The 329-nt window shown below is 31.9% G+C and overlaps 1 protein-coding gene across 1 annotated transcript in view; it reads left to right on the top strand.

The window, feature by feature from the left end:
- The window catches only part of LOC119593653 (neuralized-like protein 4), a 43,428-nt gene that overhangs the window by 31,144 nt on the left and 11,955 nt on the right, over nucleotides 1-329 (top strand).

Genomic DNA, 329 nt, shown 5'->3' on the forward strand with positions numbered 1-329 from the left:
GGTTTTTGGGTGTTTTTTTTTTGGTGCTTTCCTTTTTGGGCCTTTCCTTTTTTGGTTGTTGTTTTGGTTTGTTTGTTGGTTTTTTTTTTTGTGTGTTGGTTTTGTGTGTGTAATTCCTTGTGCAGTTTTGTTTCTGTGTTTTGTTTTTTTGGGGTGGGGTTGGGGTGGTTTTTGGGTTTTTTTTTTGTTTCCGTCGTTGCTTTTGGGTTTTGCCGTCTTTGTAATGTTATTCCTTTATTATCTTTATATTTGTTAAGGGGTTTTTATCGTTTAATTTTTTAAATAGTTTATGTTTTATTTGTGTGAAAGGGCTTTTCTTTCTTTAAAAA

Source organism: Penaeus monodon, chromosome 32 (genome assembly GCF_015228065.2).
Source record: "Penaeus monodon isolate SGIC_2016 chromosome 32, NSTDA_Pmon_1, whole genome shotgun sequence".
NCBI classification, from domain to species: Eukaryota; Metazoa; Arthropoda; class Malacostraca; order Decapoda; family Penaeidae; genus Penaeus; species Penaeus monodon.